The sequence below is a fragment of the Myodes glareolus genome, chromosome 2 (assembly GCF_982192425.1).
Source record: "Myodes glareolus chromosome 2, mMyoGla1.1, whole genome shotgun sequence".
Classification (NCBI taxonomy): Eukaryota; Metazoa; Chordata; class Mammalia; order Rodentia; family Cricetidae; genus Myodes; species Myodes glareolus.
The window spans coordinates 114,895,736-114,913,395 of NC_142027.1; the positions used below are offsets into that span (position 1 = coordinate 114,895,736).

Consider the following 17,660-nt stretch of genomic DNA (forward strand, 5'->3'; position numbering starts at 1 on the left):
GTCCTGTTCTAACACTCACCGGTGATTTTAGTCCTTTGGTGCAGGGGTCTCTTACTGAACCTGACGCCAGAACGGCAGGTCCTAGCAATCCTCCTGTCTCTGCCTCCAACAATACTAGGGTTAGAAGCATGTGTGGCCATACCTGATTTTTATGTGGGTGCTGGAATCTGAGCCTATGGTCTCCCACTTGTACACTAAGCCTTGTTATCTACCGAGTCATCTCTCCAGTCCAGGATGTGCATTGTAGTAAGACCACACACACACACACACACACACACACACACACACACACACACATCATAAAATTAACCTCTGGGAACTGCCGAGTTGGCTGAGCAGACATCAGCAAGGGGTCTTACCTGGGGTCTGTGCTGGTGACCCACTTGTCACTTTAAACACTTCACGGAATGCCCATCTTGCATTTTTCTCTGATCCAAATCCTCAATTAGTTGACTAAGTCTCCTGAGCTTCCAGATTAAACGGTTTTCTTCCTGAGAAACGTTCAATATTTGCTCGTTCAAATTAACCCGGCTTTTGCTCTTCATCCAAGCAGCTCTCTCATGGACGTGCCGTCATCGCCTTTCTTAATGTAGCTTAAACATGGCCTGCAAGAATATTGTCTTTTCCTGGACAGCTGTACAAAAGGATTGATCTTTCCTTACCTTCGACGGTTTTAATTACCTTCAATTGGAATTCCAAGGCCATCTCGGCAATGCAATTAATTTTAATCAGGAGTCTAAGTTTGTCATTCAACCCAATTACTCTCGATTAGGTGATTCCGTGTTTCTCTTCATTATCAATTGATTGTGATTACTTATTATCAAGTAAACTCAATACGTTTATGATGATTTCATTAATCAGATAATACCTGCTGCTCAAAGGCAGGATGGTTTGATTCAGGAGTCTGCATTTGGGTACTTTGAACTGCTACAAAATCAGTGTAAACCAGACATATTCACTAAAAATGTGCATGAGATTGTGGATATTAGGGAAAAAGAACACTTGGGGGAAAAGAAACCATGACTCCGTTTTGGGTAGGGATGTAGTTGATTTTCTAGGATCATTGGCCAGCTTGTGTCAGACCCTGGGTTCTATCCTCTGAGCCATATAAACTAGGCATGGTAGTGTGTACCTGTAATCCCAGGAAGGTGGAGGCAGGAGGGCCAGAAGTTCAAGATCACTCGAGGCTATAAAGTGAGTTAGAGGCCAGCCTGAGTGGAGGAAATTGGACTCTAGCCTTGGGGAGGCTTCTAAGCACAAACCACCTTGAGTGAAATTCACAATTGTTGCCACCAGGAACATCTAAGATGCTCTCCAGATGTGTGTACTCGGGGCCCAGATTCCTCTGGGATATTCATCCTGAAAACTGCTCTTTAATGAGATGATTCATTTGGAAGACACCTTAGAGACGCAGGGTATATGAGCCCACAATAAGCCCACCAAGGAAATAACAGATGTCATATCCTATTGCGCTGTCCAGAACTGGGTTGGGAGGTGTGGTTATGAGAAAGACATGCTTACCTGGAACAGCTGATACAGCACTCCCCAGTCTCCCCTCGATAGCCTTGTGGTCTTAGATAAATTACCAGTTTTTCCAAGAATCAGTCTTCTCATCTTTACAATGGGAATAAAATGAGCCAGTGAGATGGCCTATTGACTCAAAGCACCCCCTGCTAAGCCTGACAGCCTGAGTTCAATCCCCGGGACCCATGCTGTGTCTGGAAGTAGTGACCTCCAGACACAGTGACACACACAAGTGTGTGCATTCTCTCTCTCACACACAGATAAATACGTGCAATTTTAAAATTTTTAAAGATTTATTTTAAGTGTGTGTGTGTGTGTGTGTGTGTGTGTGTACAAGTAAGTACAGGGGCCATCAGAGGCCAGAGGTTTCAGGTCCCCTGGAGCTGGAGTTGCAGCAGCTGAAGGTCTCTACATGGGTGCTGAGGACTAAAGCCAGGTCCTTACCTTAAGTACATGTTCTTAATCACTGAGCCATCTATTAAAACCTCCTCACAAAAACATTTTTCATGGACATAGAATGCTTTTTGCACAGGGTCAGTGCAGAACCGAGTCAGGTAGTTGTAAGAACGCAGTGTGTGGGGGTAGTAGGCCTTCCAAAGTGCTGGCTCCCGGAATGGGGCCAAGGGATGAACGTTGTCTATGGGTTTGTTGTTAAATGGGTGGCACAGCTGGGGAGTTTCAGAGAGCCAAGAGTTGACAGTGTGGAGGAACGAGGGTGACCCACCACCCCGGTTTGCCCAGGACTTTCCAGAGAAGAACAGGATGGCTGGTGACGCTCCCGCGAGAACAGAAGTGACAGTGCCACAGGGAGACTGTGCCAGTGGAGGACAATAGCGTCAGGTAGTGTGGGGCTGTAGCCCTGACCTGTGTCCTTGTCCTGTGGGAGAGACTGCTTCACTGCTTCTGTGGTCATCCATTGTCGGGACTCATGACAAGACACTGCTGCTTCTTAGGGCATCTGTCTCAGGCAGAGCTTTGCTCTCCCATGTGGGTTGAGCAGACACAGTGGACATCTGTAGTTTCATTTTTCTGCTGCTGTGATAAAATACCCCCCAAAATGCAGCTTGAGGGAGAAATGGTTTATTTGACTCACAGTTCCAGGCCACAGTTCATCACTCAGTCACTCAGGGGAATGCAAGGTGGCAGGAACTGGAAACAGCCAGTCACATTCACAGGAGAGAGAGAGAGAGAGAGAGAGAGAGAGAGAGAGAGAGAGAATGCTTGCATGACAATGCCCATCAGATCAGTTTCTCCACTCTTACACAGTTCACAATGCCCTGCTTAAGGAATGGAGTCGCCCACAGTGGGTAGCTATTCCCACTTCTAACATAATTGAGAACATCTCCCAACAGATAAACCCACAGGCCAGCCTGACCTAGACAATCCCTCTTTGAGATCTTCTTAGGTGTGATACTTTGAATAAGAAATGTTCCCTATTGACTCAATATTTAACCACTTTGCACTGTTTGAGGAGGTTATGGAAGCTTTGCTGAAGGAAGTACATGGGGGTGGGCTTTGAAGATTACTACCTTTGTCCCACATCCAGGTCACACTCTCTCTGTTATGTATTCGTGGTTAAAGATGTGACCTCTCAGCTTCCTGCTCCGGCCACCTGCTGCCCTGCCCCCACCCCCTGCTATGTCCCCCCACCTGCTGCCCTGCTCCCCCACCTGCTGCCCTGCTCCCCCACCTGCTACCATGCCCCCACCCCCTGCTATGTCCCCCCACCTGCTGCCCTGCTCCCCCACCTGCTGCCCTGCCCCCACCCCCTGCTATGTCCCCCCACCTGCTGCCCTGCTCCCCCACCTGCTGCCATGCCCCCACCCCCTGCTATGTCCCCCCACCTGCTGCCCTGCTCCCCCACCTGCTGCCATGCCCCCACCTGCTGCCACGCCCCTCACCTGCTGCCACACCCCCCACCTGCTACCATGGCCCCCACCTGCTGCCCTGTAGTCCCCACCACCACCATCATGGACTCTGTCTCTGGAACAGCACACAAAAATAAACTCTTTCTCCCAAAAGTAGCTCCCGGCATGGCTTTACAGAAAGCAACTGATAAATGGATAATTCTAGACTTTTTCAGGTTGACAACTAACTGTCAGAGTGGGGGAAATAGAAGCCATAATGGAGAGAAAGAGTCTCAAGAGAGTTTCCTTTGGGTCCCAGGATCCAGTTTTGTCTGACGTTGGCACTGCCCAAATACAGGAATCCTCCGTTTGATTTACGTTTTGCAGGGGTGTGCATGGTTGGTTAGGAAGGAAGGAATGCCTTCTGATGAGTAAGTCACTCTCTCTCATTTGTCTTCTTACCCAAGCTGGGAGTGTTTGGAGTACTCAGACACTCCATACATATCTGTGGAAGAATGAGTGTCTGGATGAAACTGTGAACTGCGTGGGAGTTTGTCTTGCACCTGTGATATTTGGGTGGCTGGATTGGCTCTCCTTCTGGGGAAGGGCCGGACCCGTGTGTCTGTTCAATTCCTTACTTGCTCCTCCTCTGTTTCACTTTTTTTTTCTCTCATTAGGTTTTTTTGTTTGCTTGGTTGTTTGAGAAGGGTCTCATGTAGCCAAGGCTGGCCTCAATCTCACTATGGCATCAAAGATGATCATCCACCTCTACCTCCTGAGTGCTGGGATTACAGGTGTACAGCAACTTGCTGTGTTTACATACTCAGAGGTTCATGCACGCTAGGCAAGCCTTCTACCCATGATGAATGAGCCACATTCCCAGCTGCAGCAGGGCTGTTTTTAGCTGAGCGTGCTCACTTAGGGAAACCCCAGTCCATTTGAAGGACAACACAAAGGTCAAGAACATGATGGAGAAGGGGGAGGCTGCTCCTGAGGCACAGGAGGTTAGGAGTGAGTGTATGTGTCATGGGTGCATCTTTTAAGATGAGCACCAGGCAGGCCTCTGCGGGGTTTCTGGGATCTTGTCATGCAGCCCTCCATAAGCCATATTTGTTACTGTATTTATTTTCCTCGGTGACCCTGATATCTAACAAGTCCCGACAGGCTTTTTAATGACAGCTCACGGAAATGAATCGGGTTACAAGAATTTGATAGCAAGTAGATAGTCCTGCTGAAAACTTCAATTCTAGCGAAAGACTAGGACTGCAGGGAACCTTTGGGAGGGAAAACGAAGTCAAGAGACAGTGTTTGGAGGATGGGCTAATCCGTGTCACTGAGGGCCACCTCCTAAGAGTCTCTTCCTGTAAGTCCTGGTCATTCTTACTCTATGATTTCTTTATCTTACTCCCTCTTCTCTTGTGGAAGTCACTGCCATCTTCTGGGACTCTGTCACACTGTAGGCAAGTCCTACCATCCACAAAAACCTCAAAGAGATCTCTATTACTTACAACAAGTTCAAGGCCCTCCTGGATTACAGGGATGAGAGTGAGTCCAGGCAATTTATAAATAAAGAGTAAAAAGGGGACTGAAGATGTGGCTCAGTGGTAGAGCCCTTGCCTAGAATCCCCCAGTGAGGGGCTGGGGTGTGACTCAGTGGCAGAGCATCTACCTAGAATCCCCTAGTGAGGGAATGGGGTGTGGCTCAGTGGTAGAGCACCTGCCTAGAATCCCCCAGTGAGGGGCTGGAGTGTGGTCAGTGGTAGAGCACCTGCCTAGAAACCCCCACTGAGGGGCTGGGTGTGGCTCAGTGGTAAAGTGCTTGTCTAGCATGTACAGAATCCTAGATTCAACCTTCAGAACTGCAAAAAAAGGGGGGGCAGGGGAGACAAATGGAAAGTTTCTTATATCAAAGAGTTCCCAGGATGCCTTCCCCAATGATACCTATTTATTTCATTGCCATTTTCCAGAGAAAACAGAGATACTAAATTTGTTCCCAGCGCTTCCACTTTCTTTAGTTTTATCTGCTGTTAAACAATATATAGTTTTATCCCCCACCCCTAAACCTCTGTGTGTGTTTCTCTCTCTCTCTCTCTCTCTCTCTCTCTCTCTCTCTCTCTCTCTCTCTCTGTGTGTGTGTGTGTGTGTGTGTGTGTGAGAGAGAGAGAGAGAGAGAGAGAGATATTTTTAAAAACAGAGTCTGACGTAGCCCAGCCTGGCCTTTAACTCCTCACATACCCAGGATGACCTTGATCCTCTGATCCTCTTGTCTCCATCTCCAGAGCTGGGATGACAGGCATACATCATCATACCAGGCTCTTTGGACTTCTGACACTTGCTTCTTTTACTTGATGCTGTATTTTTTGAGACTGGCTTATGTAGACCAATGGGAAATGGACATTTCTTTTTATTTCATCATAGCGTTTTGGAGTACCCACATATGGCCAGTTATTCCATCCAGCACCTGCTCTATCCATCCAGTGCTGACAGACATTTGGAGTGTGTCCAGTTTGGGTTTTTATAAACGATGCTGCTAAGAGCTTTCTCATGCTTACCTTCTGAGCCTATGTGGGAAAGCCTGCCCCAAGTTGTATACAAGGCGTAGTGCTTCTGGGTCACACATAGATGGCATACTCTGTAATAGTTTTTCAAAAAATATAAAACATTTTAAATTTAATTCTACTTATGCATGTGGATGTTTTGCCTGCATGCATGCCTGTATGCTGTGTGCACTCAGTGCCTGTGGAAGCCAGAGAAGGCATCAGACCCCTGGAACTGGAGTAACAACCATGGTGAGCCACCTCATGGGACTGGGAATTGAACCCATGTCCTTTGGAAGAGCAACCAGTGTGCTCTTAACCACTGAACAATCTCTCTAGCTTCATGCTGTGATAGTTTTAGCTGTTAGCTTGATACAATTTAGAATCACCTATAAAGAGGATCTCAAAGAGGAATTGTTTAGATCAGGTTAGCCTGTGTCTTTGAGAGATTATCTTAATTACTTTAACTGAGGTGAGATGGACCCAGCCCACAGTGGGTGGCACCATTCCCTAGGTTACGCATTAAACTGTGTATGAATGAACAAAGTGAGCTGAGCACCAGAGTGTTATGCCCAAATCCGCGAAGTCCCCGCAAAAGCCAACAAGGAGACCAAGTCCCATATGTAAAAGCAAAGAGCCTTTATTTTATGCAACTTTGCAAACTAGGTCTCTCCACATATCCAGTGTTTTGGAATAAATGGAGAGGCCAGAGCTCAGTAGAATTGGATTTTTATGGTAGTAAAGGTGGGGGTGAGGGGTTTCTGAGGTTCAGGACCCCTGATTAGCTGACATTTGTCTAGGGGTGTCCTGGTGAGTGGGTGCTGGCAGGTGGTCCTATCTACAGCGGTTGGAATGTTAGGCATTTCCTTTGGATGGTCTGTTTTTGGGTGGTGCTTGGGTAATCTCAGTCTGTGGTTCTTCCTGCAACCAGGTATTGCTTTAGGGTAAACTATTGAAGACTCAGGCCTCTATTAAACTTATCGATGGCTGAGTCCTACTCTGGCAGGGGATAATGGTAAAGACTTCCTTTGGGTGATCTGTTCATAGTTGGCTTATCATGGCTGGTTCCTATAAGAGCTTGCGCACACTCATTACTCTCTGCTCTTGACTGGATGTGACCGGCTGCTTCAAGATCCTGCAGTGGCTTCCCCACAATGACAGACTGTAACCTGGAGTTGGAAGCTTAAAAAAAAAACTTTCTTCCGGAATTGCTTTTTGCCAGGTGTTTTATCCTAGTCACAGACACAAAACCTGGGCATATGTTGAGAGCTAGAATCTGAAACTGTCCCATCCCCACGGGCTTTTGTTTTGAGTGCTTAGTCCTCAGCTTGTGGAGCTGTTCTGAAGGCTGTGGAGCGTGAAGGGGTTCAGCAGGGGCCGGGCTTGGAAGGTTAGGGGCCGGGTTTGGAAGGTTAGGGGCAGGGCTTGGAAGGTTAGGGGCCGGGCTTGGAAGGTTAGGGGCAGGGCTTGGAAGGTTAGGGGCAGGGCTTGGAAGGTTAGGGGCCGGGCTTGGAAGGTTAGGGGCCGGGCTTGGAAGGTTAGGGGCAGGGCTTGGAAGGTTAGACCCAGCTTGGCTTTCAGCCTGCTCTCTTAGCTTCTTTGTTAGCTTGTGGACAAGCTGCTGCTCCTTGCTCAACAACCGGAGATGGAATTGCTCCACCATGGCTTTTCTGATGCAGTGGATGGAGACGTCCCGAAACGACAAGCCAAGATAACAGCTCACTCCTGTGGGCTGTTTATGTCAAGCAGCTGGATGTGACCATACTTGCAGTATCAGCGCTAGGAGGTTGAGGCAGGAGGATTGCTATGATGAGCTCAAGGGCAGCCTGAGCTAAATAGGGCGTATCTCTAAGTATTGTCTGTATCAGGTATTCCCGACACAGAGACATGAAAAGTAAGTAATTAATTCACTATACTCCCTCCTTCCCTTCTTCCCCCTTCTTTTCTTCCTTCATGGAATTAAGGACTGAATCTAAGGTTTCGCACACTCTAGGCAAGCACTCAACCTTGAGTCATGTCTTTCTTTCTTTTCCTCCTCCCTCTCCTCCCCTTCCTCCTGTAACTTCCTCCTCTCCCCTCCCCTTCCTCTGGCATCCTTTGTATCAGTCACAGATAAGGCTGCACTTCCGGGTTCTAAAGGCAGGCACGTGCGGTCAGGTCCTCAGGCACAAAAGGCCCCACATGACCCACGTGTGTGCATGCGTGGTTACATCCAAGTATGACTCAGTTAAACCCTTGCGAGCATGTGTGAGCATCCGGGCCCCACGTGACCCACGTGCGCGCATGCGTGGTTACATCCACGTATGACTCAGCTAAACCCTTGCGCAATACATGAGTCACCCACCCTCTATGTCATCAGTGTGACGTAGTCATGCCAAACCCCTGTGCGCATGTGCGGGGTAGCTTTTAAAAGCTGGATGCACCACTTTTCTCTCTCTCTGCACCTCGATCTCTAGGCCTGTGCACACTCCCCTCTAATAAACTCCTAAGTGGGTTTGTTGGCGTTCTGTGTCTCCTTCTCACTCGCGCCAGCTAATTTCATCCCTCCTCCTCTTCTAATAGTATGTGCTGCTTAGGGTGACCTTGAATTTCCCAAGTGCTACTATACTGTTCACCATCCCAGGGTTCAATGGTGCTGGGGATCAAACCCACCACACTAGACAAACACCAACTGAACTGCGTACCCAGGTCTCAACCTTCGCCTTTCTGGACGCTCCTAGGAAAGGTACGTAGCATCCTGGCTTGGATGTTTGCCCCCAAGGGATGCAGAGGCCCGTGGGATGCAGAGGGCTCAGCTGGCACGTGTAGAGAATGGCACTGCAGCTTTTCCTGCCTGAAAGCTCCCAACAATGGGACTCCAAAAGCTGTGCAGTCCAGCCTGGCTACCTGACCCCGTGGGACAGGTTCATTGCGCTGACCCGTGGTTGTGAATTATCCGCTGAGGCGGCCGAGCTGGACTATGCTCCTCTGCCCCCGTGGAGAGAGGCTGAGGGCCTGTGGCAGCTGCTTGTCACTGTTAACTTCTTCTTCTATAGGGCACGGGTTCCCCATATCTTCCCCCTGCCGAATGTCAGCAACGGCGAGGATATATGTAGGTCCCTCTTCTCTGAGACAACTTTCTGTCTTAAATTTAAAATTAAGCTACCAGAGTAGCGCTGAGGGTCGGCCAAGAACAAATCTGTTGCATGGCCCCAATTTCCCATTTCCACCCTGCCGCAGACAGGCTGCTGATATCAGCCATCCTCGACGAGCCAAAGACCATCTGGGCTCTCCCCTTCCTGCCCTGCAGCCTAGTGCCCAGTACGCATGCTCAGAGCAGAAGGCAGCCCTGCTGAACTGCAGGGACCGCACTACTTCCCCAAAGAGTGAAAGAGAAGTGGGCAACCGGTAGCAGGCCCCAGGCAGGAAGCTTGATAGCAAAACCATCTGAACGTCCCAGTCTTAAACTCCCCTTTTCTTTTTCAGTTGTTAAAAACAATACGAGAAACTCTAAAGCTAAAGGCACGGGAGGCTTCTGGCCCATGGCCCATGGATTCTGGTCCTTCGAGGTGTGAGTCTCTTCTTGCTGAGATGCAGGGGAGATGGGGAGGGGCCAGTGTGAGGAACAAGTTGAGGGGTTCATCTTCCAGAAAGGGCTCACACAGTGGAGTCTGCATGGAGAACTATGGGGTGTGAAATCAGAGCAGAACTGGCGTCTGGAAGATTGGTTCTCCTGGCTCATAGCCCCGCCTCCTAACTCATAGCCACACCCCTTCTGACAACCCCTCCCCCTTCCTCTTCCTCCTCTGAGGCTGAGGCTTCCTCCAGCTGAGGTTTACCTCGAGAGTGACTGCAAATGGTGTATGCCACCACGTTGAGTAAGGATTTTGAAGAGAGAAATAACTGTGAGCGTTGTTCATCAGTAGCTTGCCTGCCTAGAATCCCCCAATGAGGGACTGGGATGTTACTCAGTGCTAAAGCACATGCCCAGAATCCCCCAGTGAGGGGATGAGTGTGGGGTTCAGTGCTGGAAGGCTTGTCCAGAATCCTCCAGTGAGGGGCTGAAGGTGTGGCTCAATGGTAGAGCACCTGCCTTGAAGCCCCCAGTGAGTGGCTGGGGTGTGGCTCAGTGTAGAACACATGCCCAAAACTCCCCAGTGAGGGGATGTGTGTGGGACTCAGTGCTAGAAGGCTTGCCTGGAATCCATCAGTGAGGGATTGGAGGTGTGGATCAGTGGTAGAACACTTGCCTAGAATCCCCCAGTGAGGGCCTGGGATGTGGCTCGGTGGTAGAGCCCCTGCGTAGAATCCCCCAGTGAGGGGCTGGAGTTGTTGCTTAGCAATAGCATGCCTGTCTGACATATATAAGACCTTGGATTTGATCCCTTTCAAACACTAGAACAAACAAGAAGAATAAAACCCAAGTATAAAATGAAACTTGTAATGACTAGTGAAAGCCCAGGGGAACTGATTGGATCAAATATAAAACTGCTCTTTAGAGATTTTCCCATATTCCAGTTGTCCTGGAAACACATGTGGAAGACGTGTACCTTCACCTGAACCAGAGGAGTGGAGATAATAACAGGAAGTAAGAGGAATTAGTTGTAAGTCACACAAGAGAGGGAGAGAAAATTGAAGCTGGATTGCACTGGCTTGCCAGGAGGGTTCTGGAGAGTGTTATCTAAGAGACATATCTTATTTTTAAAAGTTTGTTTGTGTGTGCTTCAGTCTACTGTGGTGGTCAGGGAACCGTCTAGTCAGGGCAGTCGGTTCTATCCTTCTTCTGTGAGGGCTCTGGGCATTGAATTTTGGACATCAGGCTTAGTGGCAGTTTAATTTATCCTCTGAGCCATCTTGCTGGGCCATGGGTACATTCACAATTGTGAAAATGGGTAATGAGGGCTGGAGAGATGACTTAGTGGCCAGGATCGCATGCTGTGTTTACCGCGGACCCGAGTTCAGTGCCAGTGCCTATGCCTGGCATCTGGAAGCTGCCTTTAACACCAGCTCCAGGGCATCCAACTCCTCTGGGCTCCTCAGGCGACTGCACTTGTGTGCGTAGACCTCCACACAGAGAGACCCCAGCAGACTCCTCCCATAAGCCTCCCAACACATAGGCCCCCAAAGACCACCCATATAATTAAGCCCCCTACACTCCCCACATAAGTAAACATTTAAAATAAATTGGTAATGAATGGGAAGAATTAAAAATTTAACAATACTTTATATAGACACTGGGGGCTGGAGAGATGGCTCGGTGGTTAAGAACATTGCCTGCTCTTCCAAAGGTCCTGAGTTCAATTCCCAGCAATCACATGGTGGCTCACAACTGTCCGTAATGAGATCTGGTGCCCTCTTGAGGAAGAGACCTGGTCAGTTGTCCCCATCAAACTTAGACCATGAAACCCAATATGGACAAGTTCAACAGAACCACCATATATGGGCTGCCCATACATGCACGCACTCAATTATTATAGATACATTTATATAAACATATGTATACATATGCACATGGAATACACACAGTATCTTTGTTAGGGTTTCTATTGCTGTGATAATACACCATGACCAAAAGTAACTTGGGAAGGAAAGGGTTTATTCCAGCTTACTGTTTCCCGTCACAGTCTATCTCTAAGAGGTCAGGACAGGAACTCAAGTAGGCAAGAACCTGGAGGCAGGAACTGATGTGTGGGTCATGGAGAAGTACTGTTTACTGCCTTTTAATGAGGGACTACATAGCCTTTCTGAGAACACCACCTATTGGAGAATCAGCGTCAACACATACTTGTGGGGGTCACTCAGTAGTAATAGTGGAAAACAGGGAACCGACGGGTTTGTGTCTGTGAGCAGCACCCAGTGATGCTTTGCATGAGAAATGTCCTGCATAGGCTCATGCATTCGAACACTTGGTCCCCTCTTGATGAAGCTCTTTTGGAAGTTTATGGACCCTTTAGGAGGTGGAGCCTTGTTGGAGAAAGTAACTTGGGGCAGGCTTCGAGGTTGTTCCAGTCTTCCTACTTCCTGTTCTGTCTGTGTGTCCCGCGCTACTGTCTCGCCAGCAAGAACCACGCGGTACACATAGGATACTTCTGCAGTAAAGCTTTATGTCTCTTGGGAGCTAGAGCATAAGCCACATGGCGGAGACCCAGATAAGATGGAACCCATCCCTTATATAGGAAACAGACCCTGCTTTGGACGTGTCACTCTTGGATAGGTCCATTGTTCCCAGTCCCAGGTGATGCCTCGGGAGTAGGCAGGGACTCAGTGGGAAATTACCGAGCACATGTGCGTTCACCTGGTGGTGAAGCCGGATGTCAGCGCCATCTTGATAATGGAGAATGTGGCTGCGGCCTTCTACATCTCCCCCTAATTTTACTTCTTTGCAGAAAGGCAACTCCCTAGGAAGGTAAAGATAGAGGTCGCACTTCCCAAAATGAAAACATAAAAAATGGGCTTACACGGAATCTGTCCCTAGGCTCATGACACCTGGAACCTATCCAGCCTGCCCTCTGCCAATTTTCTGGGAAAGGGAATATACGGCAGGAAACCCTTAAGCAAAGCGACTTATCTCTCAGAGAGGGCCATTCTCTGTGCGATGCTCTTCAGCTCGACAACCTTCAGGGCTAGCTAAGCCAAGCACTCCACCCTGTGCAATGGACCACAGTCCTAGGGGTGCAGGAGCTGGTTGGCTTAAACCTTACTGCTTTAACATAGATAGCCACATATCAGTAGAGGCCCCTGTTCCAGGGCAGCCAGCGCTTGTGCAATAACCACTTTGTCCCTACGATTTTGGGATTTGAGTCAGCAGACCATCCAGAGGAGAAACACTAATCTATAGCATAGGACTGTTCCAAAACATTTCCACCCCCACCCATTCTTTGAAGTAGGGGAATGAGGGATACGGCCCAGGACTGGAGTCCTACGGCCAGGCTTATAAATCATCTCTAGGACGGTAGGGGGAGGGGGCCCAGAGTCTTATTGGTTGTAAAAAATCGGGGAGACACCGCCATCCTATGGTTGACTGGTAACAGCTTCAGGAAGGCTGAGAGTGTCCTCCATCGGTGCTCTGTCATCCATCCGCAAAATGGCAGGAGGAACAGCAGCCAGGTCCTCAGGCGAATCCGTGTGTTGTGGATCACTCTTCACTGTTCGGGTCAATCGCTCTGGCAGCCAGAATGGGCTTTCTTGATCCTGTGGGAAGACACAAACAGCTCCCCTGGATCTCAATAAGATGGGATCCGGGCCTTTCCATTCATTAGAAAGCACATCTTTCCACTTAACCAAATCTTTGGGCCGCTGCGGATCCGAACAATGTCGTGTTGCAGCATTTTGGCCATTATCATCCAGATTCAAAAAATTTATGGTGAACAGAGCCATGGCGATGGCCGTTCTTGGCATCGGGGGCAGTTCCTTTATATTATTCCCCCCCTTTTTGTTTAAATAGATATTTATCCAATTCTTAATTTGAATAACCATGGCATTTTGTAACCTGTCTTGAAGATACCCATAGTGTTTAGCAGAAATAACTGACAGGATAAGGGAAACTGATAGCAAGCAATAACTGACAAAACAAGGGGAAATCTAGCAGCATAGCAATGGCATAGCAACAACAACATTGCAATGTACAACAACAACATAGCAATAACTGACAGACCAAGGGCAGGAGCTGGACCATCCCTCAGGAACCTGCCAGCTCCGCAGCAATCAGGCCAGACAGCTCCATAGCAGAGGCTTTGTCCTCAGGCCTCTGGACAGATGAATCCACAGCATGAATGTTAATAGATGTATGTCAGCATTTCTAGAAAAAAAACATAAACAAACTCTTCTCCCAAAATAACATTTAAGAGTATTAAAAAACTCAGTGTAAAAATTTAGCACAGTCAGTACTGGAAGTAGGCTGGTCTTGAACTTAGAGACCTATAGGTCTCTGTTTTAAAGAGCAATCTTGTTTGTCTGTGTCATTATAGTAGGCCTTAGAATTAAACCATTTTAAATCTGGCACAGATGAGATTATTGTTTTAAAAATATGAGAAAACCGTTTTCCTGTTTCCAGCCTGGAGTCCTAAGATGACGTGGCCATTGGGGAACCCATATGGGGATCTCTGTTTTTTACGGTATGGGCCGTGTTGCCCCAGTGGCGCCTAGGAAAAACCCAGGACCTGTTTGTTGATATTAGATTTAAGATTTATTGGCTCCCGTATTTCTTGCTGGTACGGTGGCCTCGGGCTCCAGAGCCCGCCCGCCATCCAAGGGCTGTGTGCGGCCCTGGGCCTGCTCGCTGCGCAGCTCCCTGTGTCCCAAGCCAAGAAGTGGCGGCTCCACCCCCAGGCGCCCCTGCCTTCCCCGCGGGGCTAGCCTCGTTCTCTGAGGTCTGAGGCTGTGTTGGTGGCGGAGTGTGGCGGGAGCCGACACGCAGACCAAGGCTGCACAGGCCGGCAATAACTCAAGGTCTGCACCAGAGCCTGCGGCTCAAGGGGCCAATGGGAGAGGCGGCGAACAGGGCCGCTTCCCTACTAGCCAACTCTCAACACCTGTGCCACAGCAAAAGCGGCTGTAAACTTTCACAGATCCAGCCAACTACCCAATCACCCCAAAATCCAAGGGCCCTTCGCATCCACCTCCCTGCGGATCCTGAAACACCAGACAAGCCAAGCGTACACACAGCAATCTTTTAGGAGGACTTGAGTTCTTAAAATGCTAAGCAGTTCTTAAAAACTTAAGTCGCACTATGTAGATGTAATACGGTACTGCCTGTTTACTGCATTTAAACCTTAATTGCGCTTTTATTATGATAAATACGACCAGCCCTGCCTGAAGTCAGCATCGTTTAGCATAGCCAAATGGAATCAGAGCCATTTTACCCTCAGAGACCCTCACAGTTTTAGGTACATTGTAAGCCTTCTGGCCCGGCTGCCTGTGGCACCGCCGTGACATCCTCCAGGCCAGGCACCAACCGAGCCGCACCAATTGAGCCGGCGCAACGTGCTCCCCACCATAGCCATAGAGCAAAGCTCCGCTCCAGCCGCCCTCCAGCCCCAGCTGCACCCACTCCGCGCCCAAACCGGGTGTACGGAGCAAAGCGGAACTCAGAGAAGCAGGTTTGCAGATCTGCGATCACTGAAGGACCTCATTTAATCTTTTAGGGAATTTGGGCGTCGTTTAGTCTCTTTGGCTGCTTCCTGCTGTTATTGGGCCGCTGCATTTTAGGGGTAAACATTATAACATTTCAGGAGGTCTCGGTGATTCAAACCACATAAATCCCAAGTACACCCTTAGGCTCTCCTTTTCTGTGGAGACGAAAACAGAACCTCTTTCCCAAAACATCATATCCTTAGCAGTTTCTAAGTTTAAATATCTTTCTCCTATCCAGTACACAAAAGACAACACATATAACATAACATAAAGCTTTTGACCTTGTAAATCAGCCTTCTCCCCCATTTTTACTTTTTTAAAATCACTGGGAGGTCCTTTTTAACTTATTTTCTTTTCTGTCTCCCCCATTCTTTACCGGAGGGTCATTTTTTAACTTATCTGGGTGCGCGCACAACCTCCCACTGCTGCTCAGTTTCTGATATGCTCTCTGTACTTTAGAACGTACCTCTCTGAGCACGCATTCCTGCAGTTCTGAATCCTCCTTGTGTCCAAGGGGTCTCCGGCGGTGCAAAGTTCTTCTTTTTCCCGGGTATCAGCACCAGATGTCCCGCGCTACTGTCTCGCCAGCAAGAACCACGCGGTACACATAGGATACTTCTGCAGTAAAGCTTTATGTCTCTTGGGAGCTAGAGCATAAGCCACATGGCGGAGACCCAGATAAGATGGAACCCATCCCTTATATAGGAAACAGACCCTGCTTTGGACGTGTCACTCTTGGATAGGTCCATTGTTCCCAGTCCCAGGTGATGCCTCGGGAGTAGGCAGGGACTCAGTGGGAAATTACCGAGCACATGTGCGTTCACCTGGTGGTGAAGCCGGATGTCAGCGCCATCTTGATAATGGAGAATGTGGCTGCGGCCTTCTACATCTGTGTGCTTCCTTTGTATGGCTGCAATGCGACCTGACAGCTGCCACCTCTTCCTGTGGCCACGCCTTCCAGCCTGTTACCACGTCTTCCCTGCTGTGATGGACTCTATCGTGGCAGATAGCTGTAAGCCAAAATAAACCCTTTCCCCTGAGCTGTTGTGTGGTCATACTGTTTTATCACACAAGAACAGGAACTGACAGATACACCCTACACCTCATTAGGAAAGTAGCGTGTCCTGTGACACGGAGGAAACCTTAGATTCCTGAGGCATCCCTAGTAGATCACAAAGCCTAGAGGAACCTTTGTCTCTCCCATTCCTCCTGACCCCAAACTGTTTAATTATTTTTCCAGCGAAGGTCCAAGTCGGCAGACTTGAAAATGCTCATTTCGTTCACCTCCTTCTGCCCCGAATGCACTTGGTGTGTATGCCCATCAATATTTCAGACCGCCCTTGCTGTTCAGTTATTGACAGGGTGAAATGAAAGTGAATTCCTTAGCCTCTCCCTTTCTCCGTGGCTGGAAGATAATCACAGCCAGTTCCTGAGAGCCTTGTGTGGCAGCAGTGGGGTGATCCAGAATGCCAAGAAGGAGCTGAGGATGGCTTTGCTCTTCCCTGCCCTCCTTGTGGGAAAGAAGTCACTGGCCCCTTGCATTAAGAACCCTTGAGATGCCAGAGACATGGCTCAGCTGGTGAAGTGCTTAGGGTACAAACATGAGGACCTGTGTTCAGTCCCCAGAACTCACGTCGAAACGAAAAAGGAAATCTAGGCAGGGTGGTATATGCTTGTGATACCTAGACTGGAGAGACAGAGACAGGAGGATGCCTGGGACAACTGGGCCAGCCAGCAAAGCCAATCAGTGAGTTCCAGCTCCCAGTGAGGGGTAGTGTCCCAGAAACAGGGTGGATGTAACTGTTGAAGATACCTCAGATTGATATCTGGAACACACATACACTTATACACATTCATGCACACACATGTACACCACTCATATACATTCTCATACATACATAAACACACATGTAGTTCAAAAGTTTCCTTCTTTCACCTGTCCCCAAAGGTGAGGTTTGAATGATGCCCTCAAATGTCTGTCCCCATTCATTGCATGGGGCAGACACAGGACACACACCTATGGAATGACTACCTTCTTTGACGTGATCTCAGGAACCTTTCCCTGAGTTCCCCGTTTGGAGTGACCACCAGTAACTTGTCTATCAAATGCTCTGAGTATGTCAACTGATTCTATGGGAGCTGGTTGTCACTTGGTTGTCTATAGTGATATTTTATTTGTGTTTTAATAAATAAAGCTTGTCTAACAATCAGAGCAAAGCTAGCCACACTAGTCAGCTATACAGGCCAGGCAGTGGTGACACACACCTTTAACCCCAGCAGCCACACTAGTTAGCCATAGAGGCTGGGTGGTGGTGGTGCACGCCTTTAATGCCAGCACTAGAGAGGAGAGAGGAACATAAGACGGGAGGAGGAGACAGAAGCTCGGGGTCTCAGTTTGTAGTCAGTCTGTAGTCACGCTGAGGACAGGATCACCGAGCCTTGGTAGAGGTAAGAACTCCCTAGTGGTTGGCTGCTTTGCTTTTCTGATCTTCAGCTTGAACCCTGATATCTGCCTCTGGGTTTTTATTATCCATGCTATAGTGGTCTTGTTTCTTCCCTCTCCTCCCATGTTCTTCCTCAGCACTGTGGAAGCATACTTCGGTTGGTCCTCCATCATTAACCCTTCCCAGTTCCAGATTCA

The 17,660-nt window shown here is 48.7% G+C and overlaps 1 long non-coding RNA gene across 1 annotated transcript; it reads right to left on the reverse strand.

Moving 5' to 3' along the window:
* Positions 1-11,971: 11,971 nt before the first annotated feature.
* LOC148123141 (uncharacterized) lies at positions 11,972-15,903 on the reverse strand. The gene is made up of 2 exons (XR_015737287.1): positions 13,542-15,903; positions 11,972-13,078 (listed from the first exon to the last, which is right to left on the reverse strand). It is a non-coding gene; the product is annotated as an uncharacterized LOC148123141 (long non-coding RNA).
* Positions 15,904-17,660: the final 1,757 nt, after the last annotated feature.